This window comes from Bufo bufo, chromosome 1, assembly GCF_905171765.1.
Source record: "Bufo bufo chromosome 1, aBufBuf1.1, whole genome shotgun sequence".
Taxonomy (NCBI): Eukaryota; Metazoa; Chordata; class Amphibia; order Anura; family Bufonidae; genus Bufo; species Bufo bufo.
This window is the reverse complement of record NC_053389.1, coordinates 333,471,361-333,497,951: the sequence shown is the minus strand read 5'-3', so window position 1 is coordinate 333,497,951 and position 26,591 is coordinate 333,471,361. Positions and strand designations below refer to the sequence as shown.

The window sequence follows — 26,591 nt, the reverse complement described above, 5'->3', positions numbered from 1 at the left end:
TCACTGTCCTTTTCCTGTTCATTGGGTCACCGGAGACCCTAATGGACCGGAAACGCAGCAAACCGCAGGTCTGAATTGCTGCGATCGCTGACGCGGGGGGGTCACATGACCCCCTCCGGCGTTGTGACAGGATGCCCGCTGAATGATTTCAGCGGACATCCTGTTCCGATTAGCCCCCGCCGCGCCGCAATGTAGTTTTAAAGTTAGGACGTACCGGTACGTCATGGGTCCTTAAGGACTCGGCAAACATGGCGTACCGGTACGTCCTAAGTCCTTAAGGGGTTAAGGAACTACAGCTGTCACATAAAAAAATATGGGGGTCCTTTATTAAGACCGGTGTTTAAGACGCTGGTCTTAATGAAGCCCTGTGCACTGGTGAAGGATCTGCTAGATCAGGCATGCTCAACCTGCAGCCCTCCAGCTAGGGGCATTGTGGGAGTTGTACTTTTACAACAGCTGGAGGGCCGCAGGTTGAGCATGCCTGCGCTAGATTATGAAGAAGCGCCGGCCTCTACATAACTTTGGCGTATCCAACGCCGATCTAAATGCAAGCCAGCTTCCTTGCTGTCTTATATTTAGACCATTTTCTATGCCTAAAACAGGCAGAGGAAATGATGAATGAGACAAGTCTGCAAGCCCGTCCCTTCCCTACCATGCCCACTTTTTACAGACATTAGCATCAGGCTGTCCCCAGTGGGGCTCACAATCTAAGGTCCCAAGCGAGTGTCTCACTCCGGACTCACAGCGCAGCACCCGTTCTGAGCTTCCAGCACTGCTATGCTGCGCTGTGAGTCCGGACCGTGACACTCGCTCGTCTGAAAGGGGCCTATGTCTTTGTAGTGTGGGAGGAAACACGGGGAGAACATACAAACATTTCTGACTGCAAAAAAGAAAGATAAAAAAATGATTAGACTCACAAAATGGGTTCAGTTATTTTAAGATGCATTAGTGGGTTCACATACTTTCGGCACTTCCCATTCATTTTCTCCCATTCAGTGGTCAGTAGCTCCCTTTTAACCTAATGCAGTGATGCATACTTGCAGACACGGTCGTGGTAGGAGTCTGCGCATATATCCCATAACGGGGGCCTCTCCTGCACCGGGATGATACATTTTTACAGGCCTAGCAGCGCACTTTTGTTCTTCCAGTCAGAAGTGTTCATCCATGTAGCGTTTCCAGGCAACAGGTCCGTAAAACGTGAATGGCACACAGTTGCATGTGCCATCCGTGTTTTTTAAGAACCCATTGACTTGAATAGAAGCATGGACCACAGTTTGCTGCCACGAACAGGAGACACTCTATAATTTGTAGAACAGACACGGACAGCACACAAATGACATCCATGTGAGGTCCATTTTTTGCAGACCCCAATGAAATTAATGGAAAAGGTGTCTTAACCGCAAAAATCGTGCCTCCTAAATACGGTCGTGAGTCTGCAGCCTTACTCTGATTCTGCAGTTTTTCCCCCCCAGAATTCATGTGCCGTGGGTGGTGCAAAGTTAAAATTGACATTTTTCCACAGATATAGCATTTCAGTGCAGCAGTTTGAAGTCTGCTTTGAGGTTCTGCAGCAGCTGAGGCGTGTATTATTATGTTGTGCAGCAGTTGAGGCGTGTATTATGAGGTTCTGCAGCAGCTGAGGCCTGTATTATTATGTTGTGCAGCAGTTGAGGCGTGTATTATGAGGTTCTGCAGCAGCTGAGGCCTGTATTATAATGTTGTGCAGCAGTTGAGGCGTGTATTATGAAGTTCTGCAGCAGCTGAGGCGTGTATTAGAAGGTTCTGCAGCAGCTGAGGCTTGTATTATGAGGTTCTGCAGCAGCTAAGGCTTGTATTATGAGGTTCTGCAGCAGCTGAGGCGTGTATTAGCTTCTACAGCAGCTGAGGCCTATATTATGAGGTTCTGCAGCAGCTGAGGCCTGTATTATGAGGTTCTGCAGCAGCTGAGGCTTGTATTATGTGGTTCTGCAGCAGCTAAGGCTTGTATTAAGAGGTTCTGCAGCAGCTGAGGCTAGCATTATGAGGTTGTGCAGCAGCTGAGGCTAGCATTATGAGGTTCTGCAGCAGCTGAGGCGTCTATTAGGAGGTTCTGCAGCAGCTGAGGCTTCTATTATGAGGTTCTGCAGCAGCTGAGGCTAGCATTATGAGGTTGTGCAGCAGCTGAGGCTAACATTATGAGGTTCTGCAGCAGCTGAGGCTAGCATTATGAGGTTCTGCAGCAGCTGAGGCGTCTATTAGGAGGTTCTGCAGCAGCTGAGGCTTCTATTATGAGGTTCTGCAGCAGCTGAGGCTAGCATTATGAGGTTGTGCAGCAGCTGAGGCTAACATTATGAGGTTCTGCAGCAGCTGAGGCTAGCATTATGAGGTTGTGCAGCAGCTGAGGCTAGCATTATGAGGTTCTGCAACAGCTGAGGCGTCTATTAGGAGGTTCTGCAGCAGCTGAGGCGTGTATTTTAATGCTCTGAAGCAGCTGCCATGCCCATTTCTTTTACATGTTGGTGTGGTATTACACACATTTTGAAAGGCACAACCTGCCAGTCAGGGCGTCATCCACGAACCTGTACCAGCCCTATACCTAACCCGGGTAGTAAAGGCTCTGCACCGCCGCTACATACATGACTGGCAGCCTGTGTATATACCAGCCGCCTCCCTCAAAGAACATGGAGCCAGGCCCCGCCTCTTACTTCCGGACACACAGATCGCAAAATGGCCGCCGCGCCGAATCTCTGACATTTCGGGATCTTGACATCTTTACCGCCCTCCTCCTCCTCTCCGACGGCCTAGAAGGTCCGGTCCACAAGGCGACTGCCTCGGTACTGCCCTCCAGACCAGGTGGGGAGCAGCTGTCACCGGGAGAACAAGGTGAAGTCTGTGATGATGGTTGTGATGGTTCCTGGCCATTGTCCTAAGTGTCAATACAATAGAGGAGGAGGAGATCAGAGCCGGGCTGCACTGCTTCACCCTGCCAGAGATGAGTGTGTGGATGCAGATGAGCTGTATGTGTCATGTGTGACTGATGGTACTCAGCTGTCCTGTACATGATGAGCTGTATGTGTCATGTGTGACTGATGGTACTCAGCTGTCCTGTACATGATGAGCTGTATGTGTCATGTGTGACTGATGGTACTCAGCTGTCCTGTACATGATGAGCTGTATGTGTCATGTGTGACTGATGGTACTCAGCTGTCCTATACATGATGAGCTGTATGTGTCATGTGTGACTGATGGTACTCAGCTGTCCTGTACATGATGTTACTGTGTCATGTGTGACTGATGGTACTCAGCTGTCCTGTACATGATGAGCTGTATGTGTCATGTGTGACTGATGGTACTCAGCTGTCCTGTACATGATGAGCTGTATGTGTCATGTGTGACTGATGGTACTCAGCTGTCCTATACATGATGAGCTGTATGTGTCATGTGTGACTGATGGTACTCAGCTGTCCTGTACATGATGTTACTGTGTCATGTGTGACTGATGGTACTCAGCTGTCCTATACATGATGAGCTGTATGTGTCATGTGTGACTGATGGTACTCAGCTGTCCTATACATGATGTTACACTGTGTCATGTGTGACTGATGGTACTCAGCTGTCCTGTACATGATGAGCTGTATGTGTCATGTGTGACTGATGGTACTCAGCTGTCCTGTACATGATGAGCTGTATGTGTCATGTGTGACTGATGGTACTCAGCTGTCCTATACATGATGAGCTGTATGTGTCATGTGTGACTGATGGTACTCAGCTGTCCTGTACATGATGAGCTGTATGTGTCATGTGTGACTGATGGTACTCAGCTGTCCTATACATGATGAGCTGTATGTGTCATGTATGACTGATGGTACTCAGCTGTCCTATACATGATGAGCTGTATGTGTCATGTATGACTGATGGTACTCAGCTGTCCTATACATGATGAGCTGTATGTGTCATGTGTGACTGATGGTACTCAGCTGTCCTATACATGATGTTACAATGTGTCATGTGTGACTGATGGTACTCAGCTGTCCTATACATGATGTTACAATGTGTCATGTGTGACTGATGGTACTCAGCTGTCCTATACATGATGTTACAATGTGTCATGTGTGACTGATGGTACTCAGCTGTCCTATACATGATGTTACACTGTGTCATGTGTGACTGATGGTACTCAGCTGTCCTGTACATGATGAGCTGTATGTGTCATGTGTGACTGATGGTACTCAGCTGTCCTGTACATGATGAGCTGTATGTGTCATGTGTGACTGATGGTACTCAGCTGTCCTGTACATGATGAGCTGTATGTGTCATGTGTGACTGATGGTACTCAGCTGTCCTGTACATGATGAGCTGTATGTGTCATGTGTGACTGATGGTACTCAGCTGTCCTGTACATGATGAGCTGTATGTGTCATGTGTGACTGATGGTACTCAGCTGTCCTATACATGATGAGCTGTATGTGTCATGTGTGACTGATGGTACTCAGCTGTCCTGTACATGATGAGCTGTATGTGTCATGTGTGACTGATGGTACTCAGCTGTCCTATACATGATGAGCTGTATGTGTCATGTATGACTGATGGTACTCAGCTGTCCTATACATGATGAGCTGTATGTGTCATGTATGACTGATGGTACTCAGCTGTCCTATACATGATGAGCTGTATGTGTCATGTGTGACTGATGGTACTCAGCTGTCCTGTACATGATGTTACAATGTGTCATGTGTGACTGATGGTACTCAGCTGTCCTATACATGATGTTACAATGTGTCATGTGTGACTGATGGTACTCAGCTGTCCTATACATGATGTTACAATGTGTCATGTGTGACTGATGGTACTCAGCTGTCCTATACATGATGTTACAATGTGTCATGTGTGACTGATGGTACTCAGCTGTCCTATACATGATGTTACACTGTGTCATGTGTGACTGATGGTACTCAGCTGTCCTGTACATGATGAGCTGTATGTGTCATGTGTGACTGATGGTACTCAGCTGTCCTGTACATGATGAGCTGTATGTGTCATGTGTGACTGATGGTACTCAGCTGTCCTATACATGATGAGCTGTATGTGTCATGTATGACTGATGGTACTCAGCTGTCCTGTACATGATGTTACAATGTGTCATGTGTGACTGATGGTACTCAGCTGTCCTATACATGATGAGCTGTATGTGTCATGTGTGACTGATGGTACTCGGCTGTCCTGTACATGATGTTACTGTGTCATGTGTGACTGATGGTACTCAGCTGTCCTGTACATGATGTTACAATGTGTCATGTGTGACTGATGGTACTCAGCTGTCCTATACATGATGTTACAATGTGTCATGTGTGACTGATGGTACTCAGCTGTCCTATACATGATGTTACACTGTGTCATGTGTGACTGATGGTACTCAGCTGTCCTGTACATGATGAGCTGTATGTGTCATGTGTGACTGATGGTACTCAGCTGTCCTATACATGATGAGCTGTATGTGTCATGTGTGACTGATGGTACTCAGCTGTCCTGTACATGATGAGCTGTATGTGTCATGTGTGACTGATGGTACTCAGCTGTCCTGTACATGATGAGCTGTATGTGTCATGTGTGACTGATGGTACTCAGCTGTCCTATACATGATGAGCTGTATGTGTCATGTGTGACTGATGGTACTCAGCTGTCCTGTACATGATGAGCTGTATGTGTCATGTGTGACTGATGGTACTCAGCTGTCCTGTACATGATGAGCTGTATGTGTCATGTGTGACTGATGGTACTCAGCTGTCCTATACATGATGAGCTGTATGTGTCATGTGTGACTGATGGTACTCAGCTGTCCTATACATGATGAGCTGTATGTGTCATGTGTGACTGATGGTACTCAGCTGTCCTATACATGATGAGCTGTATGTGTCATGTGTGACTGATGGTACTCAGCTGTCCTATACATGATGAGCTGTATGTGTCATGTATGACTGATGGTACTCAGCTGTCCTATACATGATGAGCTGTATGTGTCATGTGTGACTGATGGTACTCAGCTGTCCTATACATGATGAGCTGTATGTGTCATGTGTGACTGATGGTACTCGGCTGTCCTGTACATGATGTTACTGTGTCATGTGTGACTGATGGTACTCAGCTGTCCTGTACATGATGTTACAATGTGTCATGTGTGACTGATGGTACTCAGCTGTCCTATACATGATGTTACAATGTGTCATGTGTGACTGATGGTACTCAGCTGTCCTATACATGATGTTACACTGTGTCATGTGTGACTGATGGTACTCAGCTGTCCTGTACATGATGAGCTGTATGTGTCATGTGTGACTGATGGTACTCAGCTGTCCTGTACATGATGAGCTGTATGTGTCATGTGTGACTGATGGTACTCAGCTGTCCTGTACATGATGAGCTGTATGTGTCATGTGTGACTGATGGTACTCAGCTGTCCTGTACATGATGAGCTGTATGTGTCATGTGTGACTGATGGTACTCAGCTGTCCTGTACATGATGAGCTGTATGTGTCATGTGTGACTGATGGTACTCAGCTGTCCTATACATGATGAGCTGTATGTGTCATGTGTGACTGATGGTACTCAGCTGTCCTGTACATGATGAGCTGTATGTGTCATGTGTGACTGATGGTACTCAGCTGTCCTATACATGATGAGCTGTATGTGTCATGTATGACTGATGGTACTCAGCTGTCCTATACATGATGAGCTGTATGTGTCATGTATGACTGATGGTACTCAGCTGTCCTATACATGATGAGCTGTATGTGTCATGTGTGACTGATGGTACTCAGCTGTCCTGTACATGATGTTACAATGTGTCATGTGTGACTGATGGTACTCAGCTGTCCTATACATGATGTTACAATGTGTCATGTGTGACTGATGGTACTCAGCTGTCCTATACATGATGTTACAATGTGTCATGTGTGACTGATGGTACTCAGCTGTCCTATACATGATGTTACAATGTGTCATGTGTGACTGATGGTACTCAGCTGTCCTATACATGATGTTACACTGTGTCATGTGTGACTGATGGTACTCAGCTGTCCTGTACATGATGAGCTGTATGTGTCATGTGTGACTGATGGTACTCAGCTGTCCTGTACATGATGAGCTGTATGTGTCATGTGTGACTGATGGTACTCAGCTGTCCTATACATGATGAGCTGTATGTGTCATGTATGACTGATGGTACTCAGCTGTCCTGTACATGATGTTACAATGTGTCATGTGTGACTGATGGTACTCAGCTGTCCTATACATGATGAGCTGTATGTGTCATGTGTGACTGATGGTACTCGGCTGTCCTGTACATGATGTTACTGTGTCATGTGTGACTGATGGTACTCAGCTGTCCTGTACATGATGTTACAATGTGTCATGTGTGACTGATGGTACTCAGCTGTCCTATACATGATGTTACAATGTGTCATGTGTGACTGATGGTACTCAGCTGTCCTATACATGATGTTACACTGTGTCATGTGTGACTGATGGTACTCAGCTGTCCTGTACATGATGAGCTGTATGTGTCATGTGTGACTGATGGTACTCAGCTGTCCTGTACATGATGAGCTGTATGTGTCATGTGTGACTGATGGTACTCAGCTGTCCTGTACATGATGAGCTGTATGTGTCATGTGTGACTGATGGTACTCAGCTGTCCTGTACATGATGAGCTGTATGTGTCATGTGTGACTGATGGTACTCAGCTGTCCTGTACATGATGAGCTGTATGTGTCATGTGTGACTGATGGTACTCAGCTGTCCTGTACATGATGAGCTGTATGTGTCATGTGTGACTGATGGTACTCAGCTGTCCTGTACATGATGAGCTGTATGTGTCATGTGTGACTGATGGTACTCAGCTGTCCTATACATGATGAGCTGTATGTGTCATGTGTGACTGATGGTACTCAGCTGTCCTGTACATGATGAGCTGTATGTGTCATGTGTGACTGATGGTACTCAGCTGTCCTATACATGATGAGCTGTATGTGTCATGTATGACTGATGGTACTCAGCTGTCCTATACATGATGAGCTGTATGTGTCATGTATGACTGATGGTACTCAGCTGTCCTATACATGATGAGCTGTATGTGTCATGTGTGACTGATGGTACTCAGCTGTCCTATACATGATGAGCTGTATGTGTCATGTGTGACTGATGGTACTCGGCTGTCCTGTACATGATGTTACTGTGTCATGTGTGACTGATGGTACTCAGCTGTCCTGTACATGATGTTACAATGTGTCATGTGTGACTGATGGTACTCAGCTGTCCTATACATGATGTTACAATGTGTCATGTGTGACTGATGGTACTCAGCTGTCCTATACATGATGTTACACTGTGTCATGTGTGACTGATGGTACTCAGCTGTCCTGTACATGATGAGCTGTATGTGTCATGTGTGACTGATGGTACTCAGCTGTCCTATACATGATGAGCTGTATGTGTCATGTGTGACTGATGGTACTCAGCTGTCCTATACATGATGTTACACTGTGTCATGTGTGACTGATGGTACTCAGCTGTCCTATACATGATGTTACACTGTGTCATGTGTGACTGATGGTACTCAGCTGTCCTATACATGATGTTACAATGTGTCATGTGTGACTGATGGTACTCAGCTGTCCTATACATGATGTTACAATGTGTCATGTGTGACTGATGGTACTCGGCTGTCCTGTACATGATGTTACACTGTGTCATGTGTGACTGATGGTACTCGGCTGTCCTATACATGATGTTACAATGTGTCATGTGTGACTGATGGTACTCGGCTGTCCTGTACATGATGTTACAATGTGTCATGTGTGACTGATGGTACTCGGCTGTCCTGTACATGATGTTACACTGTGTCATGTGTGACTGATGGTACTCAGCTGTCCTATACAGGATGTTACAATGTGTCATGGCACTTTATACATGTGTGATGAAGCTGTGCTGTCCGTTGTGTCGCGGGGTTGTTTTTAAAAGAATTGGTGATGGTCCATCATCAGCTGGTGATATGACCTGGGCTCATCCTGCACTTCACATTTGGTACTGGTTTTTGTTCCGTTCATGTCTTTTGTATTTGGTCTGATGATTATTGGGAGTGGAGCAGTAGTTTTGAGTTTGTCAGTTGGCACAAGTGATATCCAGAGGTATATGGTGGATGAATCCAATATGCCAGCTTTGGTGCACAGCTGTAAGGCGCTGTTCACATCTGTACTAGGTTCTGCTCCGTTACAGCAGCAGAGCAATAAAAAGCAGAGTGCTGAACCCGTGTTATGACGGCCCCCATTGAGTATAGTGGTCCCGTCGGGGGGCCCAGCGTCTTACCAGACTGTATAGTGCAGCATGCAGTCTGACTGGATCTGTGACAGGGGCTCCGGTGCAGATGTGAAGGGCTTCCATGTGTCCGCATCCATGCAGCCGCACGGAAAAGATAGGACATGTCCTATACGCCACCGCAACATGTGGACCTTGGAACCATTGAAGTCAATGGGTCTGCACAGTGTTGCGGTGTGCAAATAGCCAGGATCTTTTCTTTCTTGGTCCGTAGTTTACGGTGTGAACTCGCCGAGTGTCCCTCTGACAAGGCCCAGACAAGTCATGAAAGTGGCACTTCACATTCGGACGGACTTAGGCTAGCTTCACACTAGCGCTTAGGATGCGACAGCGGTTTTCTGCCGATTCTCTGCATATTTGCCGGTCCCCATTATAGTTAATGGAGCTGGACAGAGATGTTCAAGCTTCGGGCAATGCCAGAATGCAGAGAGATCCCTACCGCTAGTGTGCTACTAGACTATCTGACTCTCTATCCTCTGGTGGAGTCCGACAACCGGGACCCTCGCAGATCAGCTGTTTGAGAAGGCTTATCCTAGGCTAGTGACGTCACCACTAGGGATGAGCGAATCGACTTCGGATTAAACATAAATATAGCCATAAATCATTGTGCTCCATAGGAACGCCCACAAACAGCTGAATTTCTGACTGAGGCCCAATTCACACGGCCGTATTTCTGGCCCGCATCCTGCTTTTTTTGCGGATCGGATGCAGACCCGTTCATTTCATTGAGACTAAAAAAATGTGGACAGCACACCGTACATTGTCTGCATCCATGTGTCCATTCTGCAGTCCCGCGAAAAAGATAGAACGTGTCCTAATCTCGTCAGTTTTGTGGACATTAAGGCCTCTTTCACACCAGCGTTGCGGGAAAATGTGCGGGTGCGTTACGAGAACACCCGCGATTTTTCTGCGCAAGTGCAAAACATTGTAATGCGTTTTGCACTCGCGTGAGAAAAATTGCGCATGTTTGGTACCCAAACCCGAACTTCTTCACAGAAGTTCGGGCTTGGGATCGGCGTTCTGTAGATTGTATTATTTCCCCTTATAACATGGTTAAAAGGGAAAATAATAGCATTCTGAATACAGAATGCATAGTAAAATAGGGCTGGAGGGGTTAAAAAAAATAAAAAATAATTTAACTCGCCTTAGTCCACTTGATCGCGTAGCTCGGCATCTCCTTCTGTCTCCGTTGCTGAACAGGACCTGTGGTGAGCATTAATTACAAGAGCAGGACCTGTGGTGACGTCACTCCGGTCATCACATGATCCATCACCATGGTAAAAGATCATGTGATGGATCATGTGATGACCGGAGTGACGTCACCAAAGGTCCTTTACCTGTAATGAATGTTCACCACAGTTCCTGTTCAGCAAAGGAGACAGAAGGAGATGCCGAGTCGCGATCAAGTGGACTAAGGTGAGTTAAATTATTTAGTATTTTTTTTAACCCCTCCAGTGCTATTTTACTATGCATTCTGTATTCAGAATGCTATTATTTTCCCTTATAACTATGTTATAAGGGAAAATAATAATGATCAGGTCTCCATCCCGATTGTCTCCTAGCAACCGTGCGTGAAAATCGCACCGCATCTGCACTTGCTTGTGGATGTTTGCGATTTTCACGCAACTCTATTCACTTCTATGGGGCCTGCGTTGCGTGAAAAACGCAGAATATAGAGCATGCTGTGATTTTCACGCAACACACAAGTGATGCGTGAAAATCACCGCTCATGTGAACAGCCCCATAGAAATGAATAGGTCGGTATTCAGTGCGGGTGCAATGCGTTCAACTCACGCATCGCATCTGCGCGGAATACTCGCCCGTGTGAAAGGGGCCTAATAGATGTTGTTACAATGGGTCCGCGAAAAAAATTAAAAATGGATGCAACACGGATGTCATCTGTCGTTTTTGCGGACAGCAAAATACTTACGGTCGTGTGAATGCCCCCTAAGGGTCTATTCACATGTCCGTAAGTGTTCTGCGGATCCACAAAATACGCAATTTGCGGACCGCACATCACCGGCACTATAATAGAAAATGCCTAATCTTGTCCGCAATTGCGGACAAGAATAGGACATGTTCTATTTTTTTGCGGAAACGGAAGCACGGATGCGGAAGTGCGGATGCGGACAGCACATTCCAGCCTCGTTGAAAATGAATGGGTCTGCATCCGTTCCGCAAAATTGCGGCACGGATGCGGACGCATTTTGCGGTCGTGTGAATGGACCCTAAGGCTGCGTTCACATCTCCGTTAGAGATGATCCAGCATAAATACAGGCTGTCAGCCTGACAAATGCTGCGTGCAGCCGTATTTATCCAGAGGAAACCCAGCATTTACGCCATAAGACGGCCGGATCCCACCGCCGGGTCTTACAGTGATCTGGTGATCGCCAGCACTACCTATCCCACACTATTGATGACAGAATGTCAGGATTGATAAATCGGGGCCCATGTTCACACCTGTGCTCCTGTATTACATCTCCCATTGGCTGCATTCCCTTTCTGTTAGTAGAGCTTGCTCCCCTATACACAGAAATTCGCGCTGACATTCTTTTTGCAAACGTTGTGCTTGGCCGCTGGCGTTTCTCCCCTCTACTGATGTGAAGAAGCCGGATCCGGTACCTACTGAACAGAAATGGCTGTGTGTCCTGCATGTCATCTTTCTATAGACCAGGGATGCCCAACCTGCGGCCCTCCAGCTGTTGCAAAACTACAACTCCCAGCATGCCAAGACAGCCTACATCTATCAGCCTAAGGCCTCATGCACACGACAGTTGTTTTTTGCGTCCGCAAATTGTGCGCCCCCCAAAAAAAACTGATGCGGCATGCGTTTTTTTTTTGGGAGGATCCGTTTTTTTCCCACAGATCCCTTGTAATTAATGCCTATCCTTGTCCGCAAATGTGAAAAAAGTAGGATATGCACTATTTTTTTTGCTGAAGGGAAACGCGGACAACGGACGCGGAACACAAACGGATGAGCTATCAGCATTTTTTGGTTGACCTATTGAAAAAAACTGAACGGAAGCCAAGAAAATTGTCGTGTGCATGAGGCCTAAAGCAGGACATGATGGAGATGTAGTTTTACAACAGCTGGAGGGCCGCATGTTGAGCATCCCCGCTATAGACCTTCAGCTAACATCTGGAGCTGGTGGTTTTTAGGTTTTAATGCAAAAAATAAAAAAAAACACAGGTGTAAACCACTAGGCTGCTTTCACAGGCTGCTTGTGTAATTTGTTTGCACAAGCATTTTTTTTCGTGGGAAATATGAAGCGCTGGAAATGCAAGCATTTATTTTTTTATTTTTTGCTACTGATGTTACTGTTAGGGCTCCTGCACGCAAACTTTATTATTATTTTTTATTTTTTTGCGGACCGTATGCAGAACCATTCATTTGAATGGGTCCGCAAAAAAAAACCTGAAGTTACTCCGTGTGCATTCCGTTTCCATATTTCCGTTCCACAAAAAAATAGAACATGTCCTATTATTGTCCGCATTACGGACAAGGATAGTACTGTTCTATTAGGGGCCAGCTGTTCCGTTCCGCAAAATACGAAATGCACGCGGCCGACATCTGTATTTTTTGCGGACCACAAAATACATACGGTGGTGTGCATGTGGCTTTGTGCCGCTACCCGGAAGTATAGCATTGCAAACTACTAGTAATTTGTTCAGGACTTCTAGCAGGAATAATACAGGAATGGCACGTCATAGGGTCCTAAGAATAGCAGCTCCAGAAGGATGCAAGTAGTTACTGAAGCGGACGTGTCAGGAGAGGCAAGCTCCTCAAGAAGCCATGTCGCGCCTCCTTGAGGTTGATATTTCCAAACTCTCCAGAAGTCTTTATGTGATATGTATTTTGCTGAAAATAGTCCTCAGACTGCGTCATTGTACGAGTCACAGCGCTATAATGGGATCTGGCGGGTTTCGGCTGGACAAAAAAACAGTGCATGCACTTTTATTTTTTGTCTGTCAGAACCGCGGCACTAATGCCGGAAACTGGATAGATTCCTATCTGATTCCATTGTATGTATCCATGGGGATCAGGCGGTGAACTGCAGTATCTGGCATCGATGACCTCTACCAGGCTGTTTCTGTGCCAGATTTAAAGGATAACTGTCATATTTTCATAAAAAAATCTATTTTAGCATATGTTACTGCTGCAGCAGCATTATGCATAAAGCAATCTTTAGTTTCTTCACTTACCACTGTTTTCCTTGAGTTTCCCCCTTAGTTATGGCTGTTTTGAATCCTACATTATGTGGATCTTCTCAATATGGCTCCTCTGCCAGTTCTCTGAGGCCAAAACTGCATTCCCTCAGGTCACATACAAACTTGCTGTAGCCAACAGCTTCCTGCCAGCCAATCAGATTGGATTACTGAGAGACACACCTTTCACTCTGAAGCCTAATGCAAGCATGCAGTGTGAAGGACCTCCTAGCCGGAGACAGATGAGCCATAGCAACGGTCTTTTAAGGTTGCAGTGGAAAGGGACAGGAGACATTAATGAAAGCTGGTATTATAAGGTAATTACAGATCTTCTGACAATCATTGAGAGACTAACTCAGGTATACATGCCTAGCTCCAATAAACTAGCAAATAAAAAAAAAAAATGACAGTTACCCTTTAAAAATGTTTGTAACATAGCTTGTCCAAAGATGAACCCATCCAGTCACTGCCCATGTGAGGCTGCACTTAATACTTCTTTGGCCTTCATAATGGATGCGCTTGTGGGTTTGTGGCTGAATAGTCTCCCTGTGTAATCAGAATATATAATATCCATATGTCTGTGTTCACACATTGTGCTGTTGTAGCATTTTGTTTTTTGTAAAAAAAACGATTTTTTTCCCCCCCGGGGATGGATGGGTCAAACGTAGACATTGCGCACCTGCAATATAATGGCTTACAAACCGTGAAGTCACCAATAATGGTACCGCAGAGTGTAAACTATAGGGCGCAGACTTTTTTTCTGCAGCACATGGATACGATTGGTTGATACCTCATCTACTTGCTGCCACTGGCTGTGCCGGGAACTGGCCTCATTCACTGGAATGGAGCTGTACTGCAGTTCTCTGCACAGCTGGGGGCGCAGTGCTGAATCAGCACCTTGGACCCTTCGCCAGAGGGTTAACCCTTACTACTCGTAAAATATATGGCATATCCTACACTTTAGGGTCCAATCACACGTCCGCATCCGTTCTGCAATTTTGCGGAACGGATGCGGACCCATTCATTTTCAATGGGGCCGCAAACGATTCGGACAGTACACCGTGTTCTGTCTGCATCCGCGCTTCCATTCCGCGCCCCGTAAAAAAATGCAGAACACACATGACCGCTGTCCGTGTTTTTGCGGACAGCAAAACAGTGGCGGATGTGTGAAATGGACCCTTATATGATAAGAAAACCCCCTTAATAGGTCTTGTCTCCTCCAGTCTGGTAATCTGCCCTTGCTTTCCGTGAGCAGATGATGTTTTGGATCCACACCTTGAATGCTTTGGCGCCTTTTGATGCTTCCTAGCTATCGCTCTTGCTTTTCTCAATATATCATTTTTCTTCCCTCAAAGTATGGAAGGGAGAGTAAAACTTACAGCATTGCAGATGAAGCAATAAAAAGGCAACTGGAAGAGAAAATGTTCCCCAGGACTTGAGGGAGGAAGTAAGCATATAAACCCAGCCGAGCTGAAGGTGTAATGTTCCCCAGAAACCCACAGGAAATGAGAACACGTGTATAAATATATAGCGCTGGGCCTGTGTGCGTTGTCTTCAGGCAGGAGGAGAGACGTACGGAAAATCTGTAATCTCCAGATTGAAGCTGCATGTGCTCCGGACAGTACTGTGTGAGTGCTTTGGCTTTTTCCACGGCTATATACACAGCCACATCCTGTATACATGGCGAGAATCGCATTACAAATCACGTGTCTCACAACTGCTGGCTCTTATTACACTCACATCAGCTCGGATTGTGACCGGAGGGCTCTAGTCTGAACAGGAATGAAATGGTACACAATAAAAAGCAAAAAGTCATGACACAAAGACAAATAGTTTTCACGCTCCGTAGGACCTGACCTGTCCTGTCCTGCATTACCCAGACAACCCATTGGTTTGGATGGGAAATGTGTAATACCTCCTTTCTCCTGTAGTTGTGCTGCAGGTAAACGGAACATATGGCGGATGTGAAACTATACAGTGAATGGACCTGGATGTACTGTGTGGTGGCCGATGCTGGAAACTTCACAGTGGACAGAGCCTTCCATCCACTGTATACTGTAGGTACTGGTGCCGGCGGGGCTCCCGATATTGACATCCTTTCCGGAGGATAGGTCATCAGTTAAAAAGACTTGGAAAACCCCTTTAAAAGAGTTTTCTGGAAAAATAAACAACTCTCCCCTTTGCCAGTGTGGCAGTAATGCAGCACTTTACTGTATCTGCACCTCCATTTTACAACGGAGCCCCTTTACATTAGACCTTTAGGGCATATCCAGTTGATATGTACTGCCAATGTGTTACATACCAGGGGAGGGGGAATATACAAGAGAAAGCGGTTATCTGGAGCAGTTACTATAATTACTGAGATGTAATTGTTCTCCTGGGGTACAGTTTCCTTACTAGTCATTTTCCTGAGGTGAAATACAACTACAACTTCTGAGGCCTCATGCACACAACCAGATCTGGATACCAGCCTTGGGCCTGTTCCCGTATCGCTTGTGCCCTATTATTGTAGAAATGTCTTTCTATCAATTGGTTGCATCTTAAACCTCACCCACTTGTTGGACAAGTGAAAATGGTGTCTAAAATATCTAATAAGTGTGATGACAGGCATGTACACCATTTTGTGGCTCAAATCACGTGATTGATAAATCTTCTGGTTTTTAATCATGTTTTCAGTTTTTTCTGATAAAAGGCTTCTGTCAGCCCACTAAACCGTTTTTTTTTTTTTGTTTAATAATAATCCCTACACTGCGATCTCTGCATACATAAGTTAAATAATCATTTTGGTTCAGTAGAATTTGATAAAAAGCTATTTTTAAAATATGCAAATTACCTTGCTACCAGCAAGTAGGGCGGCTACTTGCTGGTAGCAGCCGCATCCTCCGATCCTAATGACGCCCCCTCCGCCTTGTGATTGACAGGGCCAGGGAACGGAATCGTTCTCTGCTGGCCCTGCCTGTTAGCATTTAAAATCTGGCGCCTGCGCCGCGGCCGTACCTATCTTCAATCTGCGCAGGCGCACTGAGAGGCGGCCGCTCGCTCCTCAATGCGCCTGCGTCGGGTGTAGATGTGACATCATCGGCGCAGGCGCATTGAGGATGGAGCGGCCGAGCGAGTGGCCGCCTCTCAGTGCGCCTGCGCAGATTGAAGATAGGTACGGCCGCGGCGCAGGCGCCAGATTTTAAATGCTAACAGGCAGGGCCAGCAGAGAACGATTCCGTTCCCTGGCCCTGTCAATCACAATGTGGAGGGGGCGTCATTAGGGTCGGAGGATGCGGCTGCTACCAGCAAGTAGCCGCCCTACTTGCTGGTAGCAAGGTAATTTGCATATTTTAAAAATAGCTTTTTATCAAATTCTACTGAACCAAAATGATTATTTAACTCATGTATGCAGAGCTCGCAGTATAGGGATTATTAGTAAACAAAAAAAAAAAACGGTTTAGTGGGCTGACAGAAGCCCTTTAAGGCTACTTTCACACTAGCGTTCGGGGTTCCGCTTGTGAGCTCCGTTTGAAGGGTCTCACAAGCGGCCCCGAACGCATCCGTCCAGCCCTAATGCATTCTGAGTGGACGCGGATCCGCTCAGAATGCATCAGTCTGGCAGCGTTCAGCCTCCACTCCACTCAGCAAGCGGACACCCGAACGCTGCTTGCAGCGTTCGGGTGTCCGCCTGGCCGTGCGGAGGCAAACGGATCCGTCCAGACTTACAATGTAAGTCAATGGGGACGGATCCGTTTGAAGATGACACTATATGGCTCAATCTTCAAACGGATCCGTCCCCCATTGACTTTCAATGTAAAGTCTGGACGGATCCGTCTGAACTACTTTCACACTTAGAATTTTTTCTACAATATAATGCAGACGGATCCGTTCTGAACGGATCCCAAGTCTGCATTATATGAGCGGATCCGTCTGAGCAGACATCAGACGGACCCGCTCTGAACGGTAGTGTGAAAGTAGCCTAAGCGTGGCATTTTTAGAGTGTTTTTTTTATTTTTTATTAGGGGTACTTTTCACACTTGCGTTAAACTTTTGCAGTATTGAGTTCCGTCCTAGGGGCTCAATACCAGAAAAAAACTGATCACTTAATGCATTATGAATGGAGAGCAATCCGTTCAGTATGCATCAGGATGTCTTCAGTTCAGTCGCTGTACGGCTTTTGGATGGAGAAAATTTCCGGAAAAGTTCCAGAACACATGCTGGGTCTGGCATTATTTTCCATTGAAATGCATTAATCCGGGATCCGGCCCCAAGTGTTTTGGAAAAATTGCTCCGGTTTTGCAGTCTGCGCATGCACAGACCTTTAAAAATGTGAATGAGATAAAATACCGGATCCGTTTTTCCAGATGACAACCGGAGAGACGGATCCGGTATTGCAATGCATTTGTGAGATGCATCCGGATCCGTCTACAAATTGTATCCGTTTGCATACAGATTGCCGGATGTCATCTCTACAAAACACCCAGAAACCAGTACAAAAGTCTGGTATGGTAACTGCAGAAACATGGTAGCACAGCTTGGTTGTCTGCTTCCATAACTGGCCACCTCCTGCTGGGGTTATTCCGATCTCAGCCATGAAAGGGTCCCATGGGAATAATCCTTAATGGATGTTGGTTTTATACAAATGTAAGATGAGGCTAGGGCTCTACATCAACATTGTTCTGTGGTAAAAAAAAAGTGCTAGAAAATAGATGTAGAAGTTTTTTTAAAATTCTGTACAACCATAAGGGTCCATTCACACGTCCGTAAATGTTTTTCGGATCCGCAAAATACGGACACCTGCAATGTGCGATCCGCAATTTGCGGACCGCACATCACAGACACTATAATAGAAAATGCCTTTTCTGGTCCGCAATTGCGGACAAGGATAGTACATGTTCTATTTTTTTTCAGGAACTGAATTGCGGATCCCGAAAAAACGGATTGCTGATCCCAAAAATGTGGATTCGCATCCGTTCCATCCCCATTTGAAAGTGAATGGGTCCGCAAATTGCGGAACGAATGCAGACCCAAATTACGGACGTAAATATGGACCCTAAGGCCTCCTGCACACGAACGTATTTTTTTGCGGTCCGCAAAAACGGGTCCCGTTTTCCCGTGATCCGTGACCGTTTTTTCGTCCGTGGGTCTTCCTTGATTTTTGGAGGATCCACGGACATGAAAAAAAAGTCGTTTTGGTGTCCGCCTGGCCGTGCGGAGCCAAACGGATCCGTCCTGAATTACAATGCAAGTCAATGGGGACGGATCCGTTTGACGTTGACACAATATGGTGCCATTTCAAACGGATCCGTCCCTATTGACTTTCAATGTAAAGTCTGGAGTCCCTTTTATACCATCGGATCGGAGTTTTCTCCAATCCGATGGTATATTTTAACTTGAAGCGTCCCCATCACCATGGAAACGCCTCTATGTTAGACTATACTGTCGGATATGAGTTAGATCGTGAAACCTCATTTCCGACAGTATATTCTAACACAGAGGCGTTCCCATGGTGATGGGGACGCTTCTAGTTAGAATATACTACAAACTGTGTACATGACTGCCCCCTGCTGCCTAGCAGCATCCGATCTCTTACAGGGGGCCGTGATCAGCACAATTAACCCCTCAGGTGCCGCACCTGAAGGGGTTAATTGTACTATCATATCCCCCTGTAAGAGATCAGGGCTGCCAGGCAGCAGGGGGCAGACCCCCCCCCCCCCTCCCCAGTTTGAATATCATTGGTGGCCAGTGCGGCCCCCCCCCCCCTTCCTCCCTCTATTGTAATAATTTGTTGGTGGCACAGTGTGCGCCCCCCCCCTTCCTCCCTCTATTGTAATAATTCGTTGGTGGCACAGTGTGCGCCCCCCCCCCCCTTCCTCCCTCTATTGTAATAAATCGTTGGTGGCACAGTGTGCGCCCCCCACTTTCCTACCTCTATTGTAATAATTCATTGGTGGCACAGTGTGCGCCCCCCCCCCCCCTTCCTCCCTCTATTGTAATAATTTGTTAGTGGCACAGTGTGCGCCCCCCCCCCCCCTTCCTCCCTCTATTGTAATAAATCGTTGGTGGCACAGTGTGCGCCCCCCCCCCTTCCTCCCTCTATTGCAGACCTGGGCAAACTACGGCCCGCGGGCCGTATACGGCCCGGCGGACCTTTTAATCCGGCCCCCGGGCGGAGCCAGAGGCGTGCCAAGCAACGATACCCCTCCTCCGCGAATGAAGAGGACTTCCGACTCGGCGTGCTGCGTGTGGCATGGCGCGGTGGCAGGGAGGCAGCGTCAGCGGCAGTACTGTCTAGGTAAGACACAGCAGGGGGGGGGGTGCCTCGTGCGAGCCGTACCCGGGACCCGGCCGGCCGCAATTATTCCCTTCTCTGTAACAGCGCAGCGCCCGCGGCTCTCATAGTATCGGCTGTGACTGTCTGACACTGACAGTCACAGAGCCGACAAGCATGAAGCTGCGGCCGCCTCCCCCTGTGCTGTGTGTAGTCAGTGTGACTAACACATGGCTGATCATCTCTGAGCATTACGTTTCTAAAGGCAAGGGGGGGGGGGGAGGGGTGTGTACTATTGTAAGAGGGGGGGGGGGGGGGTTCTGTATATGATGGGGGGGCCGGGGGGGTGTTCTGTACACAGGGGGACAATGGCTGGATTCACATTGGACAATGGCTGGATTCACAGGGGGACAATGGCTGGATTCACAGGGGGACAATGGCTGGATTCACAGGGGGACAATGGCTGGATTCACAGGGGGACAATGGCTGGATTCACAGGGGGACAATGGCTGGATTCACAGGGGACAATGGCTGGATTCACAGGGGACAATGGCTGGATTCACAGGGGACAATGGCTGGATTCACAGGGGACAATGGCTGGATTCACAGGGGACAATGGCTGGATTCACAGGGGACAATGGCTGGATTCACAGGGGGACAATGGCTGGATTCACATGGGGACAATGGCTGGATTCACAGTGGGACAATGGCTGGATTCACAGGGGGACAATGGCTGGATTCACAGGGGGACAATGGCTGGATTCACAGGGGGACAATGGCTGGATTCACAGGGGGACAATGGCTGGATTCACAGGGGGACAATGGCTGGATTCACAGGGGGACAATGGCTGGATTCACAGGGGGACAATGGCTGGATTCACAGGGGGACAATGGCTGGATTCACAGGGGACAATGGCTGGATTCACAGGGGACAATGGCTGGATTCACAGGGGACAATGGCTGGATTCACAGGGGACAATGGCTGGATTCACAGGGGACAATGGCTGGATTCACAGGGGACAATGGCTGGATTCACAGGGGACAATGGCTGGATTCACAGGGGGACAATGGCTTTCACTAATATGAGTCACAAATAGTGAAAAATGTTCATTGTTTTGGGAAATTTTGTTTAATAAATTTAAATTTTTTTCTTGTAAGGCAACCTCACTTTTTCATTGTTTAACTATAACAAGTACTCGTACCAGTTGTCCAACAATGATATTTACTGCTTTTTATAAAGAAATACAATTGATTTTATGCAGTATTGAGTTTAGCCTTTTGGCCCGGCCCTCCAAAATATTTTCAGTTTCTCATGTGGCCCCATCGAAAAAATAATTGCCCACCCCTGCTCTATTGTAATAATTCGTTGGTGGCACAGTGTGCGCCCCCCCCTTCCTCCCTCTATTGTAATAAATCGTTGGTGGCACAGTGTGCGCCCCCCCCTTCCTCCCTCTATTGTAATAATTCGTTGGTGGCACAGTGTGCGCCCCCCCCCCTTCCTCCCTCTATTGTAATAAATCGTTGGTGGCACAGTGTGCGCCCCCCATCGGCCCCCCCTCCCTCTATAGCATTAACAACATTGGTGGCCAGTGTGCGGCCTCCCATCTAACCCCCCCCCCCCCCCCCGATCATTGGTGGCAGCGGGTTACTAGCAATAGTACAATAGTAAAAGATTCATAATTACCTGGGAGCTGCGATGTCTGTGTCCGGCCGGGAGCTCCTCCTACTGGTAAGTGACAGATCATTTAGCAATGCGCCGCACAGACCTGTCACTTACTAGTAGGTGGAGCTCCCAGCCGGACACGAACATCGCAGCAGCCACCAGCAGGTAAGTATGAATCTTCTACTATTGTACTATTGCTAAGTAACCATGGCAACCAGGACTGTAGTAGCGTCCTGGTTGCCATGGTTACCGATCGGAGCCCCAGCGATTAAACTGGGACTCCGATCGGAACTCCGCTGCCACCAATGATGGGGGGGGGGGGGGGAGATGGGAGGCCGCACACTGGCCACCAATGTTGTTAATGCTATAGAGGGAGGGGGGGCCAATGGGGGGCGCACACTGTGCCACCAACAAATTATTACAATAGAGGGAGGGAGGGGGGGGCGCACACTGTGCCACCAACGAATAATTACAATAGAGGGAGGGGGGGGCCGCACTGGCCACCAATCTATTATTACAATAGAGGGGGGGGGGCCGCACTGGCCACCAATGATATTCAAACTGGGGAGGGGGGAGGGTCTGCCCCCTGCTGCCTGGCAGCCCTGATCTCTTACAGGGGGATATGATAGTACAATTAACCCCTTCAGGTGCCGCACCTGAAGGGGTTAATTGTGCTGATCACGGCCCCCTGTAAGAGATCGGGTGCTGCCAGGCAGCAGGGGGCAGTCTTATACACAGTTTGTAGTGTATTCTAACTAGAAGCATCCCCATCACCATGGGGACGCCTCTGTGTTAGAATATACTGTCGGTTCTGAGTTTTCACGAAGTGAAAACTCAGCTATGAAAAAGCTTTTATGCAGACGGATCTTCGGATCCGTCTGTATAAAAAGTAACCTACGGCCACGGATCACGGACACGGATGCCAATCTTGTGTGCATCCGTGTTCTTTCACGGACCCATTGACTTGAATGGGTCCGTGAACCGTTGGCCGTGAAAAAAATAGGACAGGTCATATTTTTTTCACGGCCAGGAAACACGGATCTCGGATGCGGCTGCAAAACGGTGCATTTTCCGTTTTTTCCACGGACCCATTGAAAGTCAATGGGTCCGTGAAAAAAAACGGAAAACTGCACAACGGCCACGGGTGCACACAACGGTCGTGTGCAGGAGGCCTAACTTAGGCACAGAGCAGCCTACTGGATCTACTACTTCACTATGATCTGGCCGATTTCCAGCCGGACAAGACCATTCAATAAATGTGTGAATAGTCATCCATCAGAATTGGCTCCTAGTGAGGCCTAATTGTAAGTCGAGGCCAGCACTTCCAAGAATCATATTGATGCAGTTCTAGGACAGACAAGTAATAGTTCTACAAAAGCCACATCTATTCCTGCCACCGTGTTCTTCCAAAGATCTAACCACTCTTTATGCTCAGCTAGGCTCATACCAAGGTTAGGAGATCCAGTGGCTTGTTCCTGCATGTATGCCTGCTGTTGGCCAAACCAAATCCTGATTGTCCAGCTGAAACCTAGCCTTTATGCCGAAAGTGTCCAGCTTCCATTGTAGACAAAGGGGATCCAGCTATGCTGGATTCAGTGAATTCCTCTATCTGGCAAAGCCTTCTAGATTGTGAACGGTGATGTGAACGTACCCTTAGTAGCAGGTGAACACTGCCTAATTATAATTCAGGGTGTCCTATGTAGAGTGGACATGTATCAATTAAGGGCTCATTCCTATGACGGTATTTAGGTGTCCGCATCCATTCCTCGATTTTACTGACTGCAGCGCGCTCATGTTCTGTGATATCATTATCAGCGTTATCGGCAAGGTAAGGCCTCTTTCACACTTGCGTTGTCCGGATCCGTCGTGCACTCCATTTGCCGGAGGTGCCCACCGGATCCGTAACAACGCAAGTGAACTGAAAGCATTTGAAGACGGATCCGTCTTCAAAATGCGTTCAGTGTTACTATGGCACCCAGGACGCTATTAAAGTCCTGGCTGCCATAGTAGTAGTGGGGAGCGGGGGAGCAGTATACTTACCATCCGTGCGGCTCCCGGGGCGCTCCAGAATGACGTCAGAGCGCCCCATGCGCATTGATGACGTGATCCATTACTCTGAAGCGCCCCGGGAGCCGCACGGACGGTAAGTATGCTGCTCCCCCGCTCCCCACTACACTTTACCATGGCAAACAGGACTTTAGCGTCCTGGAAGCCATGGTAACCATTCAGAAAAAGCTAAACGTCGGATCCGGTAATGCGCCAAAACGACGTTTAGCTTAAGGCCGGATCCGGATTAATGCCTTTCAATGGGCATTAATTCCGGATCCGGCCTTGCGGCAAGTGTTCAGGATTTTTGGCCGGAGCAAAAAGCGCAGCATGCTGCGGTATTTTCTCCGGCCAAAAAACGTTCCGTTCCGGAACTGAAGGCATCCTGATGCATCCTGAACGGATTTCTCTCCATTCAGAATGCATTAGGATAATCCTGATCAGGATTCTTCCGGCATAGAGCCCCGACGACGGAACTCTATGCCGGAACAGAACAACGCAAGTCTGAAAGAGCCCTTAGATGCCGATAACTTTGAAAATCATGAATATCGGCCGATAATATCGGTAATTCCGATAATCGGTCGATCCCTACTGCAAGCAGCGTTTTTCTGTTCGCGATGTGGTGTGGAGCAAGACTGATCCGTCCTGACATAATAGAAAAGGGATCCGTCTCCCATTGACTTTCAATTAAGTTCATGACGGATCCGTCTTGGCTATGTTACAGATAATACAACTGGATCGGTTCATAACGGATGCATGTGGTTGTATTTCAGTAACGGAAGAGTTTTTGCTGATCCATGACGGATCCAGCAAAAACGCTGGTATGAAAGTGACCCTATTTTCATTTTTGAATTTTTTGTTTTTCCTCCCCACGTTCCAATAGCCATACGTTTTTTATTTTTCTGTTCACATGTCTTGTATTGGAAAAAAATTCTTTGTAGGGTACAATTGAAAAAAAAAAACACAATTCCACCAAGGTTTTTGGGGTTTTGACATCACAGCGCTAAAAATTACATGTAGTCCTTATTCTGCAGCTCAATATAACGACAATACCAAACTTGTATAGATTTTCTTTTTTTTTTTTAAATCTAAACCTTTGGAAAAAAAATCTAAATTTTCTTTGCATCGCTATTTTCCCCAGTCGTCTCCATGACACCACATCCTGAGATTTACTTCCTTCTGATTGGACAGGAAAAAAACCTGAAGTTTAAAAACCCCACCCCCTCCCTCCATCACCAGTGTTTTTCCTGTCCCATCAGGATAGGAACCCGGAGAGGTGTATGGAGCTCTAGCTGGGCTCACCTGTTTTTCCCCCATGACAGGCCGAGGTCGGATCTGCAGGGCAGCTCTCCCTCCTCCTCTACGTTAGGCCTGGGCTCCGGCGCATTGCGATATGCCCCCCTGCGAAGATCCCCTCTGCGGCGGTCCAGGGGGACTTAATGCAGAAGGGAAAGAAGATTATGGCGCGGATCGGCACTATGATGTGTCCCTTCCGGCTGACAGGCGGGTGGCGTCAGACGCAGGGGGCGGAGCCAAAGCGCCATGGCATCACTAACATGCGCCACAGGTCCTGCAGAATGGCGCCGTGCACATCGCGGCTTTCCCTATCAGGAGTGCGCCTCTGGAAAGCGGTCGGGAGTCAAGATGAGCACTCCCCTCACGCCGCGTTCTGGAATCGAACCTGCAACAAATCCAGGGACTGTGAGTAGCCTGCTCTCAGGCACATGACTATGTAATGCTGGGTTGGTCTGCTCATCCTTCCTTCCCTTACCTTTCAGGGAGAAAAGGATTCAGCTACTACCACTAAGAAAGCCAGGAAATGTGGTATCTGCTATAAACGACTGTCCAATACAGGGACTAAACCCCTTTGTAAGGAATGCACATCCAATGTTGTTAAATCGGAATCTTCCAGCTTCCTTGAAGATATTAGAAAAGTAGTTAAAGAGGAGGTTCAGTTGGCCTTAACATCTAAGGAACCAACACCCAAAAAAATCACTCCTCCTCAAGACATCCGCGGAAATCGTTTACTTATTTCTGACTCAGACTCCGAAGGTCTGGCAGTTTCAGACTCTGAATCAGTACAAAAACAATTCGCCTCCTCAGATGAAGATAACGAATATAAACGATTTTTGTTCAATTTGGATGACATTGACGAGCTGATCAGAGCTACCATTCAAATGGAAATACCAAAGAAACCTAGGTCAACACAAGAAGAAATTTTTGGGGGCCTAGGGGAAAGAAAAAACGCGGTCTTTCCAGTACCAGATAATGTCCAGAAGTTGATACGTTCTGAGTGGGAGAAACCAGACAAAGGATCCTTTATTCCAAGGGGGATTAAAAGGCGTTACCCGTTTAGCCCAGATGACTGCACTGACTGGGAAACCATCCCTAAAGTAGACTCACCAGTAGCTAAGGTGGCTAAACATACAGCTCTACCCTTTGAGGATTCAGCACAACTAAAAGACCTGTTAGATAGGAAGGCAGAAAGTCTTTTAAGGAAAACCTGGGAGGCAACAGCGGCCCTTCTCAAACCAGGAGTAGCTTCAACCTGTGTAGCTAGAACATTAAACTTATGGCTAGAGCAACTAGAAATCCACATAGTCAATAAAACGCCACGCGACCAGATATTGGATAGCTTGCCCTTATTGAAGATGGTGACCTCCTTTTTTTTTTTTTTTTTATATATTCAACATTTTATTGAAAGTTTCATTTGAAGAATAATCAGCCCTACAATAGAATATTGACATATTCAGTAATCCGCAATGTACATCTGTTGAAAAGGCATCTATTTGACACAATAGAAAACATTCCCTCAAAACACCCTTCCCCCCCCCCCCCCCCCCCAACTTCCTTCATCTGGATAATACCCATAAATCTAAGACAGTTATATCAGTGTTAATGCTGTTATACCTTTATGTCTCTATCTCACTTTCAACTTTCCCAAAGTACCTTTAAGATCTCTCAACAAGTACCACTCTGTATGTTGAAAATTTGCCATAAGAGACTTAATGTCATCTGCTTGTAAATGCCTGGACATAAAGACATTCCATTTATCTAGGAATCTAGTGGACTTAA

At 47.1% G+C, this 26,591-nt stretch overlaps 1 protein-coding gene across 4 annotated transcripts in view; it reads left to right on the top strand.

Moving 5' to 3' along the window:
* Nucleotides 1-2,699: 2,699 nt before the first annotated feature.
* C1H5orf24 (chromosome 1 C5orf24 homolog) overlaps nt 2,700-26,591 on the top strand; it is a 75,743-nt gene continuing 51,851 nt past the window's right edge. For 3 of the 4 annotated variants that reach the window (XR_005780731.1, XR_005780729.1, XM_040442292.1), the window contains exon 1: nt 2,700-2,862. The gene's annotated coding sequence lies outside the window, so the exon portion shown is untranslated. The remainder of the gene's footprint in view (nt 2,863-26,591) is intronic. The other variant, XR_005780730.1, reaches the window with a different exon arrangement.